General features: G+C 39.1%; 1 long non-coding RNA gene, 1 other non-coding gene and 1 pseudogene across 2 annotated transcripts in view; 1 reads left to right on the top strand and 2 right to left on the bottom strand.

The window, feature by feature from the left end:
• The window catches only part of LOC142100049 (uncharacterized), an 84,651-nt gene extending 59,498 nt beyond the window's left edge, over nt 1-25,153 (bottom strand). Inside the window, exons 1-2 of the long non-coding RNA XR_012678671.1 lie at nt 25,071-25,153; nt 4,597-4,651 (exon numbers count right to left, since the gene is read on the bottom strand). This is a non-coding gene — a long non-coding RNA (uncharacterized LOC142100049). The remainder of the gene's footprint in view (nt 1-4,596; nt 4,652-25,070) is intronic.
• Nucleotides 18,504-18,618, bottom strand: LOC142100522 (U5 spliceosomal RNA). The gene has a single exon (XR_012678824.1). It is a non-coding gene; the product is annotated as a U5 spliceosomal RNA (small nuclear RNA).
• On the top strand, nt 18,617-18,738 carry LOC142100520 (U5 spliceosomal RNA; annotated as a pseudogene).
• Nucleotides 25,154-26,762: the final 1,609 nt, after the last annotated feature.

Below are 26,762 nucleotides of genomic sequence, written 5' to 3' on the forward strand. Positions count from 1 at the left end.
ATTCAGAGACTTCTGATATGACCATGGATTCCAAACCCTTGATGCAGAGCATAAACATACTCAGTTCAAGGAGACTCATTGGAAAATCATCAACCGTAAAGAGGAACTTAATTATCTCCCATTTGGAACTATCATTGATAGTTACAGCATAATAAGTAAAATTACCTTCTTAATTGAAATATTTTATTAAAAAATGAATAACACAGTTATCTTGTCCAATTCAACCTCTTCCATATATAAAAAGCGACTTAGATATCAACGAGGGGGTGTCACAGTTGGCTTACAGGAAATTGATCCCTAGGCTCTGCTGAACATGGCTAAGCCCACTCACGGGCGTGGAGTCTAACAGACAGGTGGTTTTCACCAGGAACCTCTCCAAGGAGGTATGGTCTTAGCTGCACTAAGTATGCAGGTCGCGGGCCCGTGAGTGAGTGTACAGCAGAACGATGTGGGGGAGCCAGGTGAAGTGGATGGAGACGATGGAGTCTACAGATGAGTGGTATAAATACAGGCACAACAATAATATAGGCTGATGGTCAGCAGCCAATGAGTCACTAGGAGAATAGGTGCTCTTTGGTATACAACGAGAGGACAGAGGCTGTCACTATGAAGTACTCTGGAGATGGTAATGGAAGTACTGGAACAGCAATAGTTCAACACAGCCAGAGGCTGAAGGCTGACTGGAGTGGTGGAGGTAACATGTAGCAGCAGCTCTGAAAGGCAGTGATGAGAGAACTGGAGCTGTCACAATAGAGTACACTGGAGATGGTAATAGAGGTACTGGAACAGCGATAGTTCCACACGGCTGCAGGCTGAGAGCAAACTGGAGTTGTGGAGGTAACACGTAGTAACAGCTGATGAGTCACAGAGAGAGTAGCGGCTCTGAGCGGTAGCGATGAGAGAACTGAAGCTGTCACGATGAAGTACACTGGAGATGGTAATGGAGGTACTGGAGCAGCGATAGTTCAACACAGCCAGAGACTGAGAGCAGGCTGGAGTAGCGGAGGTAACTTGCAATAGCAGCTGATGAGTCACAGGTGTAATAGCGGCTCTGAGTGGTAGCGATGAAAGAACTGGATCTGTCACGATGAAGTACTCTGGAGATGGTAAGAGAGGTACTGGAACAGCGAGAGTTTAGCACAGACCACGAACTGAGAGCAGACTGGAACACAGTCAAACCACAAGGAGAACAGGAACCAGAACCACAGGCTGCAGGAAGTGAGCTTGAAGAACAGGCATCAGACAGGTGAATCCAGGAGGTTTAAATAGTGCTCTAGAAGTGCTTAGCCAATGAAAAAGAGGGAGGAGGTCCTGATGTGCAATAGGCTTGCACCTGCACAGATCTGAATATAGCTGAATGAATGAACTGGAGAATGTCTGATGCTGGGACATGCCAGTTTCCAGATGAATGGACTGCAGGTAACGAGACAGCTACTATCTGTGGGACCAAAACAATACAAGAGGTGGCCTCTCTTTTACTAGTCCTGGAACCTGGCTGTCAGGGAAACCTTCCAGTTCCAGACCTGTGCTCAGGAACTATTTGATTCAGTTAACAGCCACCTGATTAGCCTTTTTATGGAGTTCATATTGAAGTTATGTGAACAACACAGAAGTATATCCTCCATACTCCCGTTGCTATAAGGATCCATTAACCTATTTGGCCCATGTATCCAGGGGTCCAAAATGTGCATTGCAACGAATCCCATATCTCCCTTTATCTTTTAGAATCTGCTCCCAGGTTAACTGGATCAGATCACAAATGGCATCTTAAGATCACAAATGGCATCTTAAGTCCACATCAAAACCAATCATTGCACTCTGTATAACTAGATATCTGATAATGGTCTATTGCTAATCAGCATGTCATAATAAAAAATGGACAATAAATGGTTCCTGTCTTTCCCCAAGTCTCTTACCAGCCTGTCAAAATGAGTGTCATACACTCATGCAATATTCACAGACAATGCATGTGGTCCTATTTTCCAACTTATATGTGATATATTTCTAAACTCTATAATGCAAACTATTATGTTACTACACTACACTAATTACAGCATTTGCTGAATTTTACAACGTGCGTTCCAGCATCGGAAGTAGTGGAAGACACCAACTGCAGGGCGAATGCAGCCAGTATTGAATCTTGTTTGATAATCATTGTTGTGTAAGGATAGATGAGTTAGATAGATATGAAATAGGTATATTTGTTTTAATACATTGGCTTTACACAGCACAAGAGGGATTGCCAGGGGCGGATCTAGAATATCATTTACAGGGGGCAATTTAGGTGGGGAAGGCGATTTAGTCCCCGCCACCTTTTTGACAGCTAAGGTTGCCTGCGGCTGCACACTATGAGCAGGTCCATTCAACAGAGACAGGCATTGAGAGTATGCTGCCCGGCCATTTTGATTGTGTTAAAACACAATCAGAGCAGCCGGGCAGGAGTCTCTGCTGCTTGTCTCTATCGAACGGACCTGCATATAGTGTGCAGCCACAGACAGCAAGCCCCTGCTAGGGGGAGTTGGCGGTTGCCCCAGTCACCCCTCCCCTGGATCCGCCAGTGGGGATTGCTAATATTGTATAGGTATTAGCAACATCCTCTATTTTTGCTCCATTGTGTTGTCCACAGCCCTATTTTAATGATCTGATGTGCACTGATTTACATTTACTATTAAGAGCCCTTTGAAGATGCAGCTTATAGAGCCTGCTCCTTAGCCTTCAGTCAAGTAGATTAAAATACATGTTAAAATAACTCCATTAGGACTACTTGCAAGTGCAATAATACTTTCTACCGTGAGATTGGAAATCATATAAACTGTGAGCAATATTATTCTACTGATATCTAACTGTCAGGGATTAAATCAGGGGGAAGTTTCACGCTGTGGCCATTTCATCACACAGGCTCCCTGTGGACATTGAAGAAGCAAACTGGTTATTTTGTATCTCTCACTCTCTACTTGTCTCTGCATAGAGAAAAAAAAATCTCACATGATCAACCTGATGTTTGTGTATATCATTATAACTCCCCACTACAATTATTCACCAAGTGTGAGATGTAATTGAGATGTATTGTGCAATTTAGTTTTATTGCTAAGGGAAGTTACTAAAAATACAAAAGCACAATAAAGAAGCGTTGGTTTTTTATTTCATATATATAAGCACTGCAAGAAAAAAATGCTTGTGGTGTTCCTTCAGTAATTGCTATTTCTTTATTCATTGGCTAGTAAAAATAAAAATATAATTTATCTTGGTGTTGCAAATCTTGCTTTATTTCATTTCATTTTTTCGTTCCATAATTCTATGTATATCTTTGGGGATGTTGAACAGTCAAATAAAATATTGGGATTTGATTTCATTATAATTTACATAGCTGGAAAAAAACACACAACGCGTTTTATATGTTCTACAGAGCCGGCGGAATCCTGAAAGGCCAGGCACAAAGCACTCAGATTGCTATTAACAAACAGATAGAATGCAAGTGCTATTATTTATCAGGCCAATTCTGCTGAGAATTATCATAGACGAGAAGCAGATGTCAGCTTGGTGATAAAAAGGGAAAAAAAAAATGTCATTCCGTGTCTATTTTAAAAGGTCATATTTTTCAGAGGTAGAAAATACATTAACAACTCTTTTCACCTGTTCTTTGCTATGGAACACAACTACACATGCGTTTGTCATCCTTTTCAAATAATAAAATGGTATTATTCACTTATGCAATTAGGCAGGTCAATGATTTATTATATGCTGTGCAGTGGGTATTGTGCCTGTGCAATGGGCAAATTCTGAATGCATGGCCGTGATATTCCCTAAGCTGTTGGTATTCTAGTTTTCAATGTCATCATAAACACTCAGCAGACACTAGCCAGGTTTCCGTCAAGCACCTACATTTTAATCTGCTGCTTAGATTCTTTTTTTTTCTCCCACTGAATTCAACAAATACAAGGCTTACAGCACAGCAGATGTGTGGATCATAGCTCTGTACAAAACAAATAGCAATCATATGTTATCCTTTGTAGTGGAGGTGCTTGAAGGATGTGTGCTTCAAATGTTGATGTGGGACATGTATTTTTCAAAATGATCATGATTCTAAAAAAATGAATGTATACAATGGAATCTATGAAGGCCAATGTGTTTTTTACTTAAGCTGCTATAATAAAAACATAATTGTTTATTAGACTATGAAATATTGTATATGAAAAAGAAGCAGGTAACACTCACAAATAAATACATAAACATGTCAGGGCCATCTGTAAATTAGATATTTCATAAAATAGTCTCTTAGACCCTTTAATGGAAACCTCATCCGTTTATAAAGTACATACAGGCAGTCCCAGAGAAGCAGTAATAACCATTATCACCACCCACAGGGGTTTTGAACTAAACATGAGTGTATAAGCAATCAGCTGCAAGTTTAACCCTAGCCAGGCTCAATGAAGTGTCATTATTCACAGATGAGCCAAGATTGCTAAGGAAAAAAACCTGCAAGTCTTTCTTATGTCTTACTAACCTGTGAAATATACTGTTCAGCTGCGGAAACTAAACAATGTGGTAAAAATTAGAACTCAATAATAAAATAATGCCAATGATGAACCTTCTCACCTGAGGCCAAGGGTGTAGACAGTCCAATGTTGGTCTTCAATCAGCAGCAGAACAACTGCAGATTAATAATTAAATAATTTGTTTGTTAGCAGTTGAACTGCGTTATATAACCTACAAGAAGATGTTCATCTGAATCTGTATAAACATAGTCACATTTTTGCGAACCATCTACTAAACTACTAGCCTGGCCTGGTGCACAACTGTCTTAAAGAAACACATTTCACGTCAACTTATGAGAACCAGGTGAAATAACTAAGACACAAATGTTATTTTTTTTTAGATATAAAAGGCATCAGAACACTTTAGAAAGATTTACATGAAAAAAACTAAAAGAGGTGTTTTGTAAATCATGTCGTCAACTCCATTGTTTGAACATTGCTATTCTTTTTCTATTCATTTACTTGGAACAAATGACGTTTAAGTTATGTAGTGATTAACCATTGGTTGAAGAGGCAATACATAAAGAACAATGTGAGTATTAATTACCATTCATTAGCGTGTATTTTTCCTTCTACCATTTATTGTAATGTACACAAATACAATTTTTCAAATTAGCAGTCATTAAATACTGCTGTGGTGATCCATTTCCTCACCTTAATTAAGGCGTCTTGTTAATTGCAAAATCTTGTTTAACAAGATAAATAGTTAAAAGCAGTTTAACCTCAAAAAATTACTTTGCTTAATCACTCCCAACACAGAGCATCACATATGCTGCTGTGCCCACTAGTGTTTCATGCCAAACACCAATGATATCTTATCTTCCACATGCCACTTAGCCGTGCCTCCAAGTTATTGTTTTATGAGAGGACTATTACACATGAATACATTTGACAGAAGGCCTTTGCAGGAGCAGGGGTGCATGCAGGGGGGGTTTCTGGTTCTCCAGAAACCCCTCCCCTCCGCGAATAACGGGGGCTAAACAGTGCCCCTACATAGCGGCACTTTACTGTACAGCAGTCGGGGTGCCGTCAAAGAAGCGTCTGCTTTTTTGACAGCGCCGCGGCTGCTGTACAATACAGTGCCGCCGAAATGGAGCTGTTGCGCATGCGCGGCCGCATGCGCAGCAGCTCTCTATATTTTTTTCCGGGGGGAAAACTTAAAGATCCTGCGTACGCCCCTGAGGAGATATACAGAATATACACATCCAAAAATATAGCAGTCACCTGAGTGATAAGCTCTGAAAGTCACCATAGAAAATACATAAAATGCTTTTAAAACATTACTATACATTCATATTTAAGTATTTAAATTAGGCGGATACAAACAGTGGCTTTAATATTTTTTGGGCTGCTACCCAGAAATGATGAAAGGGTCTGGCTTACACCAGTTACAAATTAAACAGACACATGCAGTTGTGTTAACCTCTTAACAAACATCGTTACTTTAAATGTTAATGACTATTTAAATTTACATTCGCACTTGCAAAGTGAAGATTATGAAACCACCAGACACTGTTAAAATAATACCATGATGGTGATTTATAGTAAAACAATTTTGAATCTGCACTGTATACTTCTCATGACCACTTTAATTGTAACTATGTAATTGTTAAACACAGAATAACGGTTTGATTTGTTAGAGTGAGCATTATTTTGATAACTTGTTGAAAAAATATCATAATTTTTAGTGTAAATAGCAAAAATTTAAATGAAATAGGAAAATAATACTTTTACTTTTACTTTAATACCTGGCATGTGTATTAAAGATCACAAAAACATTACAGTGGATTTATGTAAGTATTTTATCTAGAAAGAACAATAATAGGCACAAATAAACTAATTTACATAAAAAAATCTAAATGTACAATTGTGACATTTGAAATTAAGCCAGTCCCAATGTTCCCTTACTGTTATAAGTCATACACTCAGTGGTCTAATTATTAAGTAAATGGCAGTATGGTGACTAAGTGGTTAGCACTTCTGCCTCACAGTGCTGGAGTCATGAGCTCAATTCCCGACCATGGCCTTATCTGTGTGGAGTTTGTATGTTCTCCCCGTGTTTGTGTGGGTTTTACTCTGGGTGCAGCGGTTCCCTCCCACACTCCAAAAACATACTGGTAGGTTAATTGACTGCAATCAAAATTGACCCTAGTGTGTGTGTGTGTGTGTGTGTGTGTGTGTGTATGTTAGGGAATTTAGACTGTAAGCTCCAATGGGGCAGGGACTGATGTGGATGAGTTTTCTGTACAGCGCTGCAGAATCAGCGGCGCTATATAAACAAATGGTGATGATGATGAAGCCTTTCTAGAACTGGGTAGGATCCCTTTTTGTCCCCATGGCATGGAATCAACAAGGTGTTGGAAATATGAGTTAGAGATTTTTGTCCATGTTGACATGATAGCATCACGCAATTGCTGAAGATTTGCTGGCTGCACATTCATGCTGCAAATATCTTATTTCCCCACATCCAAAAGGTGCTGTATTTGATTTGAGATCTGATGATTGTGGAGGCCACTGGAGTACACTGAACTCATTGCTATGTTTTTTTTACCAGCTTGAGATGATGTGTGCTTCTTGGCATGGCGCATTATTCTGCTGGAAGTAGCCATTAGAAGAAGGATAGCCTGTGATCAAAAAGGATGTTTTTCCATTTTTCAACTATTCCGTTTTGGCAAGCCTGTGCGCACTCTAGTCTAAGTTACTTGTTCTTAGCTGACAGTAGTGGAACTTGGAGGTTTGATTCAGAACATTCAGAGGTGCTCTTCTACATGCCACTACTGAAATGTGTGGTTATTTGGGTTACTGTCGCCTTTCTGTCATCTTGAATCAGTCTGGCAATTCTCCTCTGAACGCTCTTATTAACCATTCATTTTCACCCACAGAACTGCTGCTTCCTGGAGGTTTTTTGTATTGCGCACCATTCTCTGTAAATTCTAGAGACTGTTGTGTATGAAAATCCCAAGAGATCAGCAGTTTATGAGATACTCAAACACATCATCTGACACCAACAATCATTCCATGGTCAAAATCCCTTAGATCCCATGCCTTTACCATTCTGGTGTTTGGTCTGAGCAATAACTGGTCCTCTTGACCATGGCTGCGTGCTTTTATGCATTGAGTTGCTGCCACATAATTGGCTAATTAGATCTTTGCATTAATAAGCAGATGTGCAGGAGTACCTAATACAGTAGCCACAGAGTGTATAAGGCATACAGTAAGTGAAGGTCAAATTAATTGAAGGGTTGGTCCATGCTTGATAGTAATTAGTACTTTGATGTATGGTTTTTACCTCTACTGACCTTTACTTACTTGTGGGTAAATGTATCAATCTTCGAGTTTCAGGTGGGTTTGAAAAGTGGAGATGTTGCCTATAGCAACCAATCAGATCCTGGCTATCATTTTTTATAATGTACTAAATAAATAATAACTAGAAATCTGATTAGTTGCTATAGGCAACATCTCCACTTTTCAACCCCTCCGGAAACTCGCAGCTTGATACATTTACCCCGTGGTGTATTTTAGCCAGAATAAAAGTTCTGCTAAATATCTTACAAAGCATCTGCTCAAACTGTCCATGCAAATGTGGTCAAAGTTTGTAACACTGTGCAGTAAAATTTGTACAGAATTCTTAAATAGGATCTAAAAATTAATTTGGGGAATATATCCAAATTCAGATGGATTAAAAACAAGTACGTGAAAAAATGAGACCAAGCAAACAAAGCACAACCAATTACAAGGCGTTGTCATCCGTAGCATAATTCCTGTTCTTAATAGCAAAGGCATAATTACTATAGGTGCAGGGGTCACAGCTGCTATGGGATCCTAGCTGTGGAGTCCCAAAATCCCTGTCAAACCCCATGTGCATATGTGAGTTTTTCACCATTGGGTGGTACACAAGGCACGTAAAAAACTTTGCAATACGACCCACAAATGTCTAGTTACATCTCTGCTTAACAGATATATTTTATTAGAGCTTAGAAGGTGAAATTTACAATATGCAAAGGCTCTTTGTCTTTCAGTTCACCCAGACATTCAAATGTTTTGTTTCACTCAAATTGCTCAGCAGATGTTGTTGAAATTATTGGAATATACGTTATATTAATAGCGGATAAAAAAGTCTTATAAATTCCTCTTCGCCCCTCAAAAAGTCACGGTAGGAATGGCTGAAATTATTTAACTCTATTTAATAGCAAATACAATCGGATATGTTCTATTTTTTATTGTAAAACCATGAAATACATATCCGTGATGGTGTCAATAATATACTTGACAGAAATGCACTTGCAACCTCTTAAATGCAACATTGACAAACACATAAATCTATAAACTGTTTTGTGATTAATAAGACAGCAATGATGATGACGATGGACAGGTATATATTAATAGCAGTCAAGAGCAAAACATTTCTAGTGATTTATCTTTCAGTTTACTCAGACTTTCAAGCAATGTTTTTTAACAGAAACATTTCAGTAGGATTAGTTCAAATTATAGTTTATACCAACTGCCCCTGAAAATTGTCTTTTATAAATGCCTTATTTCCATTCAAATAAATGTTGCAGTAGGCATGGTTCAAATTATTTTGCCAAATGTTCTTTAATTACTTCACAAAATTGTCTATCTTATAAATACATGATTTTCACTTAAATACTAAACTTGCTGTGGTTCAAATTATTTTAATACATTATTCTAATTGTAAAACACATATTTTTCTTATTACAGATGAGAACAAGACTCTGGTATGCCTGTAAACAAAGGGGTAAATGTATTAAACTGCAGATTTTGCAAGTCCCCGATATTCAGCGACTTTGCAGGGGAAATTTAAAACGACAACGTCTTTAAAGGTAAAACTTGCCTTTAAAGACATATAAAACAGTAAATGAGGGTCAAATTAATTAAAGGGCTGGTCCATGCTGGTCTGATAGTAATTAGTACTTTGATGTATGAATTTTACCTCTACTGACCTTTACTTACTTAAATATATCAAGCTGCCAGTTTCCGTCGGGTTTGAAAAGTGGAGATGTTGCCTTTAACAACCAATCAGATTCTGGCTATCATTTTGTAGAATGTACCAAATAAATGAGAACTAGAAATTGGATTGGTTGCTATAGGCAACATCTCCACTTTTCAAACCCGATGGAAACTTGCATGCTATACTGTTATTACACAACAACATGGATTACAGTGATTTTGGTATATTAGTTTTAAGTCATTAGGGGAGACCTCATTATATCCTAAATTTCACTGGATTCTGTTTATCCTCACCACCCCATAGTGGTTATTGAACACTATATCACCAATCATCTCACACATCACCCCACAGTGGCAGTTTCCTGAACTTCCACAGCCATACTGGGGTTCTCCTTGCTACTGCCAGTGTGCCACATGTACACTTCATTTTATCGGAGCATGCTAGCATAATAGTTGTCTGTGTATTTAGTTCATTTATGTGGCCTCAATTGTAAAGGTGCATAGGACCTGAGGGCATTTATTTTTCTTTTCAAAAGCTCTCACATCATATTGTCTGACTTCTCTACTTATTTAGTTGGATGCGCTCCGTCGTCAGCATGACGTGCCGACCAAAGAAAACTGTACAACCTGCCATGTTTGTTACAAAAGACCAGGTGGGCCCTTACTTTTCTGCTCCCAGTGCCTCTCCTTCTGCTGAAGGATCCTGATGAGTCTCCTACCCAGGAAGTAATTTGGTCAACCCTGGAACTGATGAAACTCATCCAAACTAGGATAAAAACTGAAATGTCAGCAGTCGTCCAGGAAATCAAAACAGAAGTTACTGCCCTGGAATCATGCACAGATGATCTGGAGCACAAAATTGACAATATTTTTACTAGAGAGCAGAGACTAGAGCAATATCTGGCTGACATCCATCAAGAACTGGAAGCCCTGAAAGATCTTTGGAGGATGTGGAAAATCATTCTCGCTACAATAATGTCCCCCTCAAAAATATCCAGAGTCGGTGTACTCAGACGCTCTTTTACCTGGAAGGTCTGTTCTGGCAATGTCTGCCGTATTCACCATCTGCAGACTTTCACTTAGACCGCGCACATCATGTGCTGCACTCCAAACCTCCGGCAGACAAACCCACAAGGGATGTACTTCTACGTTTCCATTACAATGAAACCAAGGAATTATTCATTACCTCTACCAGAAATGTGTCAGTTATTCCTTAATATGGACATAACCTGCAGATTATGGGTTGGGCACCTTTCACCGACTACCACAACACCGACAACAAATAGCACGGCATGATAACCGCGAAACTGTGCTTTCCGACAGGGTTTTAATGGCGACTGCTTGAAAACACACTTCAAAGAATTGTGACGAATGAACATCCCATCCGGCCAAAATCATGTCAGTTTGCATAGCGGCACTATGATTGCTGCTATTAGGATGCTGATGTGTGAATGTTTTTAACAAAGCCTTCTACATTCTACAGCCGGCACCTCCTTAAATCAGCACCTTAATAGTAGCAATCATAGTGTCGCCCTGCAAACTGTTGTCATTTTGGCCAGAAGGGATGTTCATTCGTCGCAATCTTTTGAAGTATGATTTTCAAGCAGACACCATTAAAACTCTGTCGGTAAGCATAGTTTTGCTATTATCATGTCATGCTATTTTTGTTGTCTGTGTTGTGATAGTCAGTAAAGTGACTATACCACTGATCCATATCAGGCCTCGCCCTCTGCCTACTCATGGGGCTCTGTCCCCCACCTGGTCCATAGCCTAATTCCTCGAGCAGGCCTAATGCTGTGGCTGTGATAACTATGTTGCATTGTTCCTATTTAGGACCTGTTGTCTTCCCTGACTTGTCTCGTTGGTCTCCTGAAGTTCATTGTGTTTTCTGTGTCTTCAAGTCTTCAACCCTTTAGTCCTCCAATGTCACCACATCAAACTGTACGATCTTTCCTATTTCTCTTTTCCACTACAGCCTTCCTCCCATGAGACTTCACTCACCTGTCAGACTATGTTAACATCATCAGTGATGGTTTCCCAAGCTAATTTTTACCAATTTTCTTTCTACAAAGGTTCATAAGACCTGTTTTTCCATGCTCCTTGGCATGGTCCCATCTCCCGTTACCTATGTTTCAGATATATGACAGTTATTGCTCTGCTGCTGTCATTGGGGCCATATAGTCCTTGTTGGGCATTTTTGTGGCTTCAGTCTAAACTGACAGTCTTTAATGTTTTATGAGTGGCAATGACCTTGCCTGCCAGGCACAACGCGCTCCCTGTTCTCATTGTTTTTTGTTTCACCCCTGGTATACTTTTTTCTCCTCATTTAGACCATTTGTTAGCAGTCTCTTAATTTTCTGTTGGCTGTCAACTACTCTTCCAACATACTCCCTGGTACACAGGATGTGCCCGGTCCAGTCAACCGAACTGCTTGATCAGTCTCTCGTCTCCCCCCACCGACACCTCTTCCAGTACTATTATACCCCCCCTTTCATCCCCGACCCACATTTCTGCTCCACGAGTTCTCCTTGCATTTTCTACTCTCCCTACACTTTTTACTGGCTAGACCATAAAGACCAGCCCCCTTTATACCAACTTCCCCCTACAAATCTGTTCTGGCTCTCTATTTGGAGATATTGTGTGCACCCTTTCCAATTAATTAAAAACCCAGAGAGAATGGTATCTTTGTGGCACTACCCTTTCTTTCCACCAGGACTAGAACCTAGAGCTTTTGCATAATGGACTAAACAAAACTTCAAATTTCAATCTGATATAGTTCCCTGGGGTTTTTCCCTCAAAGTTCCCTGAGCTCCATGATCACGTTCACCTTTTCCGTGGATCCTTATATCAATATCTTCAGATCCGTCATCTCTATAATAGCAAGATAAATCCTTGCATTCCCTATCGACCCTCCACTTCAGAAGCATTTTGCCTGCATAGAGCCTCGTCCAGAGACTTTCGTCAGGTGCCGTCCCGCAGTCTTCTCCCTGCTTGGGGACGATCACTTATCTCTTCCAGCTGGAAGCGTTTCATTGCCCAGCAATGTGATGCAGCTTTCTCCGAACAGCTCAGACCTTCTGTACGCATATGCACAACACATGTCCCAGTTGCTAGGTGACGGGGACGCTCTGATCAGCAGTTGGTGGTCATTCACATCACTGACCACCAGGGGAGACCCAATCAGATGCAGGCTGCCTCTATTTAAACCTACTCTGGCATCATTAGGGTGCCAGAGTATCAGGTCATCCTACTATTCCAGCGTTCTGTCATGCATTCCTTCCTGCTTGTTACATTTGCTTTTGACCCAGCTTGTTCTCGACTCTCCATCTGGATTTCGCTACTGCCACTGCTCACTTCTTGGTTCCTGACTTCAGACTGCCTGACTACCCTTTGCATCCTGATTTGGTACTTTGCTGTCTGATTGGTATAGACATTGGACTGTCTGAACACTCTTTGGATCCTGATTTGGAACTCCGTTTTTTGACTGGTATGGACCCTGGTTCATCAGACTACTCTCAAGTTCACATGCGCTTCCCCGGCGTCTGGCTTAGAGAACCTCGACCTGTGGATCCCTTGCAGCTAAGACCAAACCTCCTTGCGGGGGTCCCTGATGAAAACCAGGGGCACGTTAGACTCCGTGCCTCTAAGTTCAGTAGTGTAAACACAGGCAAGTGCCCTCCATCCTGCACCAGTTTGTGACATCTTATCTCCACCTTTTATTCTCTTTTATTCCAACATGACTGAATATCCAAACAGCCTCATGAACTGTGTTCGGAGGAGGACAGGGGGAGACACTTGACCCTGCGGAATGTGTCTCATATCCACAAGGTGGTTGCCAAAGCCTTGCTATGCACCTAGATCAAGAAAACTCTTAGAAGCTTTATTCAGATGGTCTCTGAGCCTTCCAGACTCAAATCAATCTACTCTTCGTCCTCTGACCACAATTGGGGACATTGCGGTGACTGGGGTACTCTGTCTCATGTTTGGTGGAGTTGCCCAAAAACGAGCACTTCTGGAGCAAATTCAAGAAACTAATCTACAAGATCACGTGTATACACCTCCCTCTTAACCTTTCCTATTGTCTCCTTCCAGATCTCTACCCTGACATACCTAGGCAGATCTGGAAACTCGCTGGACGTGTCCTCACAGAAGCTAGATGCCTGATCGCCCACAACTGGCAAAAAACTGACCCCTACCATCAATCCCGGCTCTCATCAATTATGTTTGGCAGGTGTTTAAACTTGAACACATCACTTGCCTGATTCATGATCAGTCCAATCAGTTTTTGTCTGTTTGGAATGCTTGGACTGAATTCTTTGACACTTAAGGATCTTGTCCTTCTATAGCTCCAAATCCATCCATATCCTGAGAACTTAGCATCCTACTCACTCCCACCCACCCTCATCCCCCTACTAATATTCCCTCTTTCCTTTCCCCCTCCCTCCTTCCCTGGTATTCTTATTGGTATTCTCAATAATGCAAACCTATTTTCTATCCAATAATATCTAATCATGTATTCTTTGCTCTATGTATAATACGTACTGTCCTGACTTTGTGTATTGTTCTTTCCCCTCCCCCCATGCTCTTTTTATTGTAAAAATTCTCAATAAACCTTATTTAAAAAAATGTTTTGATAAAAATAAAATAAAAAAACTGCGTATGGTGTATATTAATTGTAGAGCTCAAGCATACAAAAGAATTGTAGCACTTAACTTTAGTAACCCTTTTATAACTGTTCCCTTCTGCACTGCTTGTCATCTGGTCTAAAGAATAGATAAGTTTTTTTCAAGACAATACTGTGGGGTTCCATGCCTGGGCACAATTCCCCCAATTATCGCAGTAATGGCTCCCTGAGAGCAATTTAAACTGAAACCATACTGTGTTAGTAGTGACAGGTGCTAATTTCACTGGGCCAAAACTTTTTCCAATTGGCATCAATATTAAAAATATGGACCAGAATGACTTTATCTCTTATCTTCTCCGGGTCGTCAATGAGTAAAAAAGAAGCCTTGAACTGCTGATGGAATAAATTCTCCAGATATTCAGGGGTAGCTTGCATAGAATGCCTATCGGTTTGCTAATAGGGTAGTGGCTAAACATTATTTAAAAATTTGGATCTATATCTGAAACTATCCTTTAACAAACATTAGCCAAGATGGCTAAGTAGCAGAAGTATATACTTTTCATCATTCAATTCAACACAACTACAAAAAATACATTTGTAAGTGAATGTCTCATAATAAATTGCGTGTTATTTTTTATTGATGCAACTTATAAGTACGATGTTATTTTACTTTTTATTTTATTTTTTATAAATGTAGTTCTTCAGTGATTTTCATGTAGGTTGGAAAAAGCAGTAGTGTGTTAAAAGCATATTTGCAAGCCTATTGTAAATAGCAAATGTTTGATTTCTAAATGCTCTTTTCTGTGTGGTTTTCCATTAAATACAGGATTCAGTGTAAAATTTACATTTCCACTGAAGAGCTTACGGATTTCCGTGTGACTGTTGATGTACAGAACCCCAGCGGACGTACAGATTATCCATTGTCAGTTTACTGCAAATTCCATGCCCCTGTCTCAAAGCCTTAGGGGAGATTGCCCTATCACGTGCTGTATCAACATCTTTTCCTTTCTTAAATGATCCATGATTTAACCATTTTCTGGTTGTTAGTTTGGCAGTGTTAAAACCTATTTAACCAGGACATATTGACATTTATTCCTCATGTCCCCCTTTGTCCTTATATAAGCAGTACTGTAAAACTGCAATTAATATGACATTGTATCTGTCTGAATGCAGCTGTCACATACATTATAATGAGTCTTCATTTTAAATGCATTTGATTTTAGAATTCATTGTCTTGGGTTTACTCAGGGCTGTCAAGTGTCAAGTATTTTCATTATGAGAGATAAAAGTAGTACACGGCATTGCATTTTTATAGACAGCTAAAATATATATATATTTATATGTATATATATATATATATATATATATATATATATATATATATATATATAGATAGATAGATAGATAGATAGATATGTATATATAGATATGTATATATATATATATATATATATATATATATAGATATGTATATATAGATATGTGTATATATATATATATATATATATATATATATATAAAGAGAGAGAGAGAGAGAGAGAGAGAGAGAGAGAGAGAGAGAGAGAGAGAGAGAGAGAGAGAGAGATAGTTATGTGTGTATATATATTAGGGGTGTGCACCGGCCACTTTTAGTGTTTTGTGTTTTGGGTTCTGATTAGCTGGAGGTTTTGGGTTCTGATTTGTTTTGCTAAAACACCCGACGAAAGGTTTTGGTTCTGATTTAGGGTTTTGGGTTCTGATTTATTTTTAAAAAAGCATAAAAAGTGCTAAAATCCCGTTTTGTTTTTTTTTCACTCCTATGCTTTTATTAACCTCAATAACATTCAATAAGAATCATTTCCACTAATTTCCAGTCTATTCTGAACACCTCACAGCTATCTGGACTGCGTAGTGGAGTGGCCCTGGTACCCACTTTGGTACCGGGGCCACAATACCTCCTCCAACTGGTCTGAATTCCACTGCACAGAAGGCTGCTCCTACATCCTCCAACTGGTCTGAATTCCACTGCACAGATGGCGGACACCGGATGCACGTCTAACACCAACATAGTTGTTAAGGCCGCAGTTATTTTTTGGTACAGCAGCAACAGTGAACGTAGTTTGACTATTAAATAGCAGTACCTAGTATTTTTTGGTACAGCAGCAACAGAGAACGTAGTTTGACTTTTAAATAGCAGTACCTAGTATTTTTGGGTACAGCAGCAACAGAGAACGTAGTTTGACTTTTAAATAGCAGTACCTAGTATTTTTGGGTACAGCAGCAACAGAGAACGTAGTTTGACTTTTAAATAGCAGTACCTAGTATTTTTGGGTACAGCAGCAACAGTGAACATAGTTTGACTTTTAAATAGCAGTACCTAGTATTTTTGGGTACAGCAGCAACAGAGAACATAGTTTGACTTTTAAATAGCAGTACCTAGTATTTTTGGGTGCAGCAGCAACAGAGAACGTAGTTTGACTTTTAAATAGCAGTACCTAATATTTTTGGGTACAGCAGCAACAGAGAACGTAGTTTGACTTTTAAATAGCAGTACCTAGTATTTTTGGGTACAGCAGCAACAGAGAACGTAGTTTGACTTTTAAATAGCAGTACCTAGTATTTTTGGGTACAGCAGCAACAGAGAACGTAGTTTGACTTTTAAATAGCAGTACCTATTATTTTTGGGTACAGCAGCAACAGTGAACGTAGTTTGACTTTTAAATAGCAGTACCTAGTATTTTTGGGTACAGCAGCAACAGAGAACGTAGTTTGACTTTTAAATAGCAGTGCCTATTATTTTTTGGTACAGCAGCAACAGTGAACGTAGTTTGACTTTAAAATATCAGTACCTAGTATTTTTGAACTAATTTTTTTATATTTTTTTTCAATTATTTTTGTATAATTTTTAAATAATTTTTTTATATTTTTTTCAAATTATTTTTGTATAGGTTTTTTATAAAAAAAAATTACATTTTTTTATAACTTTTGAATCATTTTGAAATAACAATGCCCTTAGCAGAACAGAGCACAGGACACAGGCAGCACCACTGCACTCAGCAGGACAGAGCACAGGACACAGCACCACTGGATTTAGCAGGACAGAGCACTGGACAAAGCACAAAGAACCACTAAACTGATCAGGAGCTCCCTAACTACAACCTCCCTCGCGAGTGATCACAGCCAGAATGAAGATGGTGCTCGCAAGGTGAGTATTTATGACATCCGAGTCTCGCGAGATCCGACACGAGACTTGGATGTCATAGCCTCGGATTGGCTCCGTTTGGTGCCCGGAAGTTCCCGAACAGTGCACTGTTCGGGTGGGCTCGGATTTGCGGAATCCGAGCCCGCTCATCCTTAATATATATACACATATACCATTCACCTTGAGGAGGTCCAGGCCAGGGCTGCCTTAGTGCATGGGCACCCTGGGCAGTTGCCCAGGGGCCCTAAAAGCATAGGGACCCCATAGGCTTGACAATTTTTCATTATATTATTTTGGGAGAACCTTCAAACCCTTTTATTAAAACGTTTAGGTGTACTAATCACCTCAGCATCAGCTGTTATCTGTACATGCGATCTTGCTTTTGTGAATGCACATTTTGACCTTAACAAAAACAAAGTACAAGTACTAATTGTACATAAGTTGGTGAGTGGTTGTGTAGGTAGGGCCCCGATGCACTGTTTTGCCTGGGGGTCTTTAATGCTGTTAAGATGGCCCTGGTCCAGGCCATTTACTAATTGCTCCGCTGGGCAGCACTTAGCCTTCCTACTGCCACTTAAACCCTGTACTCTGCATCAGTGATCTTGCTTCACCAGTAAGAAGCACTGAGAACGCTGAGATTTGCATTTTTTCCAAGACTGGGATCTCTAACAGATGTAGAAGATGCCAGGGATGCCCACATGGAACTAGAGAAGATAATAAAAAGGATAAAAGAGGGAAGTCTTGGGGAGTTTTTATTTCAAATCAATGTTTTTTTAAACGGTTTGTGTTTTCATTAACTTTTTTTCGTGATACACTACAGGTGTCAGCAGACCTGTAGTTCACCAAACGCCAGCATGTCTTTGCAGCCATGGATATGCTGGCACTTGCAGTATTACAAGTACCAGTTTGCCAAAACACTTAATGGCTGCCTGATCATGGTGCAACCTGTAATACACCACAAATAAAATGTAAACTTAAATCACTTGTATACTAATTAGTCCACACCCACGGCACCAGCGGTGTGGGAATAGCCCTAGCTATTTAGCATGGAGCTGGTTATACCTAGGGGGCAATGTCCCCTTTCCACCCATCCAGATTTAGGCTGACAGCACTAGGATTGGTAAAACTTTTTTGGGGCACACTTTTTCTTTTAATTAATATTTATTTTTTAAATTTATTTATTTAATGTAAAACTTGCTGACATGCGCCAAACCAGAAACAAGAGAGAAAGGACCAACCCCACAATGTTGTTCCTCTCCACAGAAATCTTTAGTAAAAGGTTTGTGCGTTCTGAAGAGAAACCAGAGCATGCTCTGGTTTCTCTTCAGAACGCACAAATCTTTTGCCTTTTACTAAATATTTCCGTGGAGAGGAACAACATTGTGGGGTTGGTCCTTTCTCTCTTGTTTCTGGTTTGGCGCATGTCAGCAAGTTTTATGTTGTTTGTTTGTTGTTATCAGTATGGTTCGGTGTTACCTACTTTAAATTTGCTACAAGCTGCCTTTTGATTGTATTATTGTTGCGCCATTGTTGGATTTGGTATAATTTTATTTTGTTATTTATTTAATGGTCTTATGGGCTGTTGCATAGGATAATCTTAAATCGTATCCTGCTATTTTAAGTTAGGATATGATGTAAATGTATCTAACCAAAATATACACATTTTGTGTATATAGATATATTTGGCTCAGAAAACGTAGTAAACCACAGGATACAATTTACACTTACATTATAAGCGTAAATTACATAGAACTCTACTTAAGGACCTCAATGTTCAGAATTATGATTTTGAAGTTGAAACTCAAAAGAGAATGTCTTGCACAAGTTCAAACATCACATTTAGCCTTTCCCATCATTAATTTAGGCTTTTACATTTTTGATACAGGTAACAACAAAGTTAGGTACATATATATGTGTACATCTTTTGCATTATTTTTAGCATACATGGGCCTACATGAAGTACAGGACATTGACTAGTTAGCTTACTTGAAAAATTTGGATTTATAGGGCTTTCAGGTCTATGGAAAATAAATGTTATCAATTAATTAATTAAAATATAAAATGACACTTGGGGCTAGATTTACTAAAGATCAGTTTTTGATCAGTTTTTAAACCATTGCTCATTGCTGCCAGTTTTCACCTCCAAACAACCGGCTTTACTAAATTGTCATGTATGGCAGTTCCAAAACACATAAACCACTAGAGGTTTAGTCAAAACTGTCATAAAAACCACCAGAAAAATAGTAATTTTTAAGTCTGCTTCTGATAGGCTAAATAGCTCAAATTGAATGTAATTAACTTATGAATTATGGTGGTAATTATTACTTATTGATTAAGGGGGCAAAATGTATTTATATTTCATTTATTGGGGCAAGTTTATTTTTTCATTAAATTAGCAGGCAAAAGTCTAATAATATAATATAGTGAAAAATGTAATTTGCCCCCATAAATTATAATATAATTTTGCCCTCTTAATCAACAAATAATGATTGATTCCATAATTTATAAGTTAATGGTGCCTCCTCTAATGTTATGAAAGGAAATATGCACAGTTTGAGCATCCTCTTCTCTCACAAATACCTCTCTTCTGTCCGTTTGTCATGATCTGCCTCCCACAGCTCCTGTCTGCCTTTATATGTATTCAACCTGCAGTACTACTGTTTTAACAAAGGGGCCACTGTGGTAATTGGACTGTTCTCCTACCTGCCAGAGTTAAGCTCGTTACTCTGGGATGCTTAGCACCTGTCCCTGGCCTATAAAAGACTGCCTTCCCCAGCAGTCCTTGTCAGTTCATCTGTTGCCATAAACTCTGTTGGTTTTACTGTGATTGATCTCCTGGTATTGACCTCTGCTTGTCCCTCCGTTGTGGCACAGCTTCCTATGACCCCTGACTCAGCATTGTTGTGACTTCACACCTGTGTCTTCCTGGTATCGTGGTGCACCATCTGGCTTTGATCCCTGGCTTGTTTGACTCTTCTGTGTTACTGTGTCTGCAGCATATTGCTCCCCAAGCAATCCAGTATCTACAGTCGGTAGCAGCTATCCAGCTATCTGGCTCCTATGTCTGCAGTTGTTACACTTCATGTCTGATTCAGTCTCCTGGGTGTCTGCCTACCTGGACTCCCAGGTAGTCCACCCTGCAGACCACTACACTTTCTCTGTCCTGACATCCGTGACTCATCCAGTGCCTCGTGCCTCTTAAGTTATCCAGGTCTCATGACACCATGATTCAACGTGCTTCCCCAGCCTCATAATCAGACGTATCATCCGGCCTCTCAGCACTGAATCTTTGAACTATATTATTGAACATTCTCTGCATCTGTGGTTTACTGAGTTATCTTTGCTATTACTGCCATACCCTGCTGACTTGCACTTACCGCCTTACCATTTTTTGCATCCTGAAATCTGTGTAACCTGATTTAAATAAAAACCACTTTGTTTTGCTTACACTATCTCAGTGTTCTTTATATTGGGAATCCTGACACTGTTTTTCTGGAATATTTTCCTGACTTTTTTTCTTGATGGTTTCAAAACCGACAAAACAAACCCATTGGTTTTACAAAAACTCCCTGTAGGAAATCTAGCCCTTGTTCTCAAAGTGACAGGTATTAATAGATATAATCTAAAAATTATGGTTGGTTAATTTGTTTTTTTAAGTTATTCCACTACCAATCACCTGCCTGATGAGTGGATTCTGTTGTGTAGTTGCTACACTATAAAATGTTTTGAATTGGGTAATTCTGATGCTCCAGACACATAAATAATGAGTATTCACTATTTTGCTGTGCACAGTAAGTGGATGATATGGAATATGATATGACTTCTAAGAATGGATGACTCCAGTAGGGATTTTGCAGTGGTGTAGTACCATTTAACAATACTCACTACCCCGACAGCGACTACAACGATATGGCAATTCCGAAGAGTACTATCCTGACATGAAAATAAACCCAACTTACCATGACCCAGATGAAGTGATGTGACAACCCGATGTGTTGCCGACTGAGGAAAATGACTTCATGTTAAAATGCGACTCCTCTTAAAGCGTCAATGGGTCCCGGCATGTAAACGAAAGGTTAACCCTAACTGTATCTCCTAACCCTAACCCCTAAAATAATGCTTACATTGGATGAATGGCACCCGGGTCCGTCGATCAGCGCTTTAAAAGGAATCGCGTTTTGATGTGACGTCATTTTCCTTAGTCGGCAACACATCGGGTTGTCACATTACTTCATCTGTGCCATGTTAAGTTGTTTTTTTTTCATGTCAGGGTAGTACTCTTCGGAATTGCCATATCGTTGTAGTCGCTGTCGGGGTAGTCAGTATCGTTAAACTGACTACCACCGTTTTTTTAGTAAGGGGTTGCGCCATTCCGCTTACATCATATCACATGCATGAGATGTGATGTCACCCAACATAGAAACTTGGAAGTTTTAGCCAATCATTCAGCCAAAACTTTTCAAACTACAACACCACATTGAATTTGACAACAGGTTACATTGAAAAATCACAGGAGTTTTCAACCCAGAAAAAAAAATCACGTACACTACAAATAATCACAACATCAGTTATTGCATTGTGATCTTTGGTGAGATCCAATGTCAAGCTGGAGCAGGACGTCTATCTATAGGGACTGACTGATGTCTGAAAATAAATGTATAAATTAGTGTGTACACATTTTTACAGCATTGCATACAGAGTACAGTATTGGGCTTTACAATATAATTAACTCACTGCAATGGTCAGCTGGCTTGTTGACATCTACAGTCATTATGCATTCACAGAAATTTAACTGATGAAAAGGCTTTAACATTGGATGCGTCTGTTTAAATTTTTTTTTGTTTTTACTTGTCCTCGTGCTTCAGAAATGCAATACGTTGACTGCCTTTCACCAACTTGAAAATGACGATAAAATAACCAGAATTGATTTTGCTTGCTGGGGAAAAAACACACTGAATACACCTATCCAATTTATTGGAATAATCTCAAACATTATTGACTGTAAGCTATTCTTAGAGACTAATTAACTTACATGTGTTGAAGGCAATTGCTTTGTATTCCTTGTGTTGGATATAGCACTTCACTTCAGTCAACCCAGTGACCTGAGATTGTGCTGTAAATGATTTAATATAGCTGGGAGACCTGACATGGAACATGTGCTCCCCGTTGAGAGGCAAGCAGGGAGCAAGGGTGTGAGTTGTGTGAGTTGTTCTTTTTTATACTGTTGTACTGTTTGCTTCTTTAATATTGCAAAGAGTTGCAGCATTTGAGGAGCTGTAAAAATTCGGCCAGCAATATTTCCTATACACAGTTGCCTAGATGTATCACATTTTTATAGGTTTGTGTTTGTGTTACAGACAGATGTGTAACAAATAAATTTTAATGCTTTTTTGAACACACGGATTATAATCAAAAGTTTATTTTTAACCACTGAGGTACTAAGTCAATTTTTCTCTTTCTCGGTCGTCCACATCAGCATTCCAATAGCATTTATGGTGGATAACACCAGGGGGTATATTTAATAAACTGTGGTTTGAAAAAGTGGAGATTTTGTTTATAACAGCCAATCAGATTCTAGTTATTAATTATTTAGTACATTTTCCAAAATGACAACTAGAATCTGATTGGTTGCTATAGACAACATCTCCACTTTTTCAAACCTGCAGTTTAGTCAATATATTTTTGTTTATTTATTTTATGTATTTATATACATTTTTGTTTATGGATAATTAATAGATCCTGAGCTTCTGGTTCCTACTGCAGCTCCCCACTTGTCCTGCTCTGGTTTCCTGGCCTTTCAGAGTTATAAGTGCAAGAGTTGGGGGAGTTAGGTTACATTATTGAGGCTGATGCAGTTATCCTGGTTGGTGTTATGGGAGAACGTATGCTTAGGAATTACCTTGTAAGCAGTGTGTATGGTTAACATAGGGGATATTAGGATTAGGAACTGAGGAGGTAGGCTTAGGCTGCTGCAGAGGAGTGGTGGAAGGGTTAAGGTCAGTGATTTAGTCTGACTAAATCCTGTCGCTGACCACTATCTGCACAAGTCATTGTGTATAATAATGTTTAAATATGGTAAACAATTATGTTTCTGAATATGTAAGGACCAAATTGTGTGTTTATTGTTTCTGAATTAATTGCTGACAAAATTATTTTCACTACAATAGCAACCGTGGTGTAATAGAAGGTAAAATATTTTTCACAATACAAAATCTATAGCATGGACAATTTTCTGTGAGTAACTTTTTCCAGGTCACTTGAGTGTGCTCAATTGCTTGTGCAGAACATGGTTGGCAGCAGGATTTAGTCAGGGTAATTCACTGACTCTAACCCTTCCATCACTCCTCTGCAACACTATGACCCTATCCTTCCCTTAATCATAACTCCTCCCAGTTGGGGTTTCACTACAAAGTAGAGCAGGGGCCTCAGGAAGATGGACCTGTAGCGCCATCCCCTCCTGCAAATTTTGCTATTTGGTCCTACAGTGCTATGTTTCTTCCCTGAAACCACCGCTTGATTAATTTCAGCCTTTTATCATCATCATCAGCAGCTATTTATATAGCACCACTAAATCCGCAGTGCTGTACAGAGAACTCATTCACATCAGTCCCTGCCCCATTGGAGCTTTAAGTCTATGTAAATACACACACACATACCCTAGGGTCAATTTGTTAGCAGCCAATTAACCTACCAGTATGTTTTTGGAGTGTGGGAGGAAACCGGAGCACCCGGAGGAAACCCACGCAAACACGGGGAGAACATACAAACTCCACACAGCTAAGGTTATGGTCGAGAATTTAACTCATGACCCCAGTGCTGTGAGGCAGAAGTGCTAACCACTGAGCCACCCTGCTGCCCCATGAACCACATATGGCACACACATGACACACATGAATAATGGCTTGGTGGGTTACTGTGGTGGGCTTCAGTCCACTTTTTGCAATATTAGTTACAACTTGCTGTAGCTTCATTTATGTCTTAGATTAGTCACGAGATTGAGAGCACATCTATGGGTATATTTACTAAACTGTGCGTTTCAAAAAGTGGACATGTTGCCTATAGCAACCAATCAGATTCCAATTGTCTTTTATTTAGTACATTCTACAAAATGACAGCTAGAATCTGATTGATTGCTATAGGTAACATCTCCACTTTTTCAAACCCGCAGTTTAGTAAATATACCCCTGGAATTTTTATTACATTGGTTAAAGAGTGCCTAGAATGTGCCATTCCACAAAATGGCAACTGAAGGGTACAAAATGCTTTCCCATTGAAAGTAAAGGATGAGAACAACATCTCCACCACCATAGAAATGGTGGAAAAATCAAATCCTTTTAAGGAGGAAAATAACTGTACTTTCTATAAAGTATGAATCACCCCCAAAATGCACCATCGATATTCCTTAATTTTATTTAAATAATTTAGTCCTGCAAGATCTCATTTTCACATGAGGGTGTAAATGTAGGATTACACATGTGTCTAATCCACACTCAGCAAGGATTGATGAGAAATTCAACTTTCCTATTCACCCAACTCTTCCACTCAAAAGCACAAATCTAGATGTGTGACTGCACAACACAACATCTGCACTGCATTTTTGTTGAGGGACGCTCAGGAGTAATGTTACCTATATTATTTTTTTATGAAATAGCAGTAAATGTTCGGAACATACCGTATTTCCCCATGTATAAGACGCACCTTTTTCCCAAAAATTTTGGGTCTAATAACTGGGTGCGTCTTATACAGGGGTAGTAGCACTTACCCTGTCAGATGACTCCTCTGTCCGGTAAAGTCTTTTCTCTGTCTGATCCTGATGCTGGAAACCTGATTAAGGTCCTCTCTGCGATGTCCGAATGTCCTTTCAGGACCTTGACAAGGTCCTGGAAGGATTGTCAAGGTCCTGAAAGGACATCTGGACATCGCAGAGAGGACCTTAATCGGGTTTCCAGCATCAGGATCAGACAGAGAGAAGACAGAAGACTTTACCAGACAGAGGAATCATCTGACAGGGTAAGTCAGAATTCACTATAACGTCGTCTCTCCTCTGTATAAGCTGCACAAATACTCTGTGAAAAAATTGAGGATAATGTTTATCCTCAATTTTTTCACATGATTTATATAGGTGCGTCTTATACAGTAAAGCGTCCTATACATGGGTAAATACGGTAAATTGAAGTAGTGAGAAAAATAACGATAGCGAAACATGTTTAGTATAAACACAGGTCTGTGACCATTAAATAAATAATATGGTAAAAACTAGGTGGATTAATTGGTCTGTTCATGCTGTAAATATGATGTTTCTGTGTTTCAACATATGCATTGTGCTAAACGATTTTTGACCTTTTATTAAATGCAGCTTAAATGATGTATATTTTGTATTATTTTACTTCTAGGATGGATGAAAGAGCAAACACCAATTACCTTTTCATATCTTAGCAGGTCAACCACATATTACATATGAAAGCATTTACACAATATTCTTCATTAAAATATATGGATCAAGAATAAATGTTGCCCGTTTAAAACATAGAATAAGCTTAATTTAAATAATATTTTGTAAATCCTTTAATACCAAACAATTGCAAGCAAAACTATAATTCGAAAATAAAGTCTAAAAATAAATGCTGATACAAAATAGATTATACAATATTTCTCCCCGAGGGTGTGAATCCACAGCAAAGACTATATCCTTGGTAAATGAAAAGCTTCTAATTTTAATTCAAGACATGATTCTTATTCCCAATATTTAAGTTACACAATAAAATACTTAATGGTAGAATTAGCTGATTTTCGAACTGGCATCATTCTCTGAATGAATAAGCTTAATTTTAGAGTGGAATAAACTATTCTTAGGATATTATAATAAATAGAGATGAACATCTAAAAAGCATTTCCAGAATTCACACATATCTCACACAAGACACTGCAAAAACCTTAATTCATGCACTTATCATTTCCCGCATTGACTATTGCAATTCCCTCCTTACTGGTCTTCCCCAAAACAGACTCAAACCCCTACAATCTATTTTGCACGCTGCTGCAAGATTGATTTTCCTGGCAAATCGTTATTCCTCTGCTGAATCACTCTGTATGTCTCTACACTGGTTGCCTGTTTTCTACCGAATCCAATATAAAATACTCTTACTAACCTACAAGGCCATCAACAAAGCTGCACCAACATACATCTCCTCTCTTGTCTCAAAATATCTCCCAACTCGGCAACTCCGTTCTGCACAAGATCTGCGTTTTTCATCCACACTCATTACATCCTCCCACTCCCGGTTACAAGACTTTTTTTGGGCTGCACCCACTCTATGAAATTCTCTCCCTCGCACATTAATACTCTCCTCTGGTCTACAAGCTTTCAAGCGTTCTCTGAAAACCCGCCTCTTCAGACAAGCTTATAATATTCCTCAACCATCCTCTTAACCTCACTACATTACCCTATTACCAC

This window comes from Mixophyes fleayi, chromosome 8 (genome assembly GCF_038048845.1).
Source record: "Mixophyes fleayi isolate aMixFle1 chromosome 8, aMixFle1.hap1, whole genome shotgun sequence".
Taxonomy (NCBI): Eukaryota; Metazoa; Chordata; class Amphibia; order Anura; family Limnodynastidae; genus Mixophyes; species Mixophyes fleayi.